This window comes from Felis catus, chromosome B2 (assembly GCF_018350175.1).
Source record: "Felis catus isolate Fca126 chromosome B2, F.catus_Fca126_mat1.0, whole genome shotgun sequence".
Classification (NCBI taxonomy): domain Eukaryota; kingdom Metazoa; phylum Chordata; class Mammalia; order Carnivora; family Felidae; genus Felis; species Felis catus.
Genome location: NC_058372.1, coordinates 7810321 through 7811177, shown reverse-complemented (window position 1 = coordinate 7811177; position 857 = coordinate 7810321). Strand labels below are relative to the sequence as shown.

Sequence of the window (857 nt, the reverse complement as noted above, 5' to 3'; positions counted from 1 at the left end):
TGTTATAACTCCAGATGGGGTAGGTCTTAGGAAGTCCTGTTAATAATCTTCCGTTATAAATTCCAAAGACTGAGGGGTGGTTTTGCCCTAGAATCTGTGAGTTGCTTATTGGCCATGTTGAAGCAAATTGTGAAAGATACCAACACAGGGTGTTAGCGCCAATGTTAAATGTTAATAAATGTTAACTAATAATGCTAAGTGCTCATAAATCATTTCCTAGAATGAGGAAGTTGAAGCCTGTCAAGCCTGACTTATAGCCGTTCAGCAGGATATAGGAGAGGTACCAGATTAGAGCATCTCAGATCACTTCCTGATTTCAAATCCACCATCCATCTCACTTTCCTACGTCTTTTTTGTTTGTTTGTTTTGTTTTGAAGTAAGCTTTATGCCCAACGTGGGGCTTGAACTCACAACCCTGAGATCAGGAGTCACATGCTCTGCCATCTGAGCCAGCCAGGTGCCCCCCACTTTCCTGCATCTCTTACTATACAGATTACAATCTAGAGCTCAAAGTTCAACTGGCCATTTTGCAGAAAAGGAAAAGATTGAATAGCATTCTGCTGTCTCATACTTGAGCTTGGGGTTAGTGATCTCAGTATATGAGATCATACAAAACATAGGGCTGCCTGGGTGGCTCGGTTGGGTAAGGGAGCGACTCTTGATTTAGGCTCAGGTCATGATCTTGCCGTTCATGCTGGGCTCCATGCTGGCAACACGGAGCCTCCTTGGGACTCCCTCCCTCCCTCTCTCTCTGCCCCTCCCATGCTCCCATGTGCTGGCCCTCGCTCTCTCTCTCTCTCTCTCTCAATAAATAAACATTTGAAAATAAAAAGAAATGAAAAATACATGGAAAATCA

General features: G+C 43.9%; 1 non-coding gene across 1 annotated transcript; it reads right to left on the bottom strand.

The window, feature by feature from the left end:
• Window positions 1–386: 386 nt before the first annotated feature.
• On the bottom strand, window positions 387–459 carry TRNAR-CCU. The gene has a single exon. It is a non-coding gene; the product is annotated as a tRNA-Arg (tRNA).
• Between the last annotated feature and the right edge of the window lie 398 nt (window positions 460–857).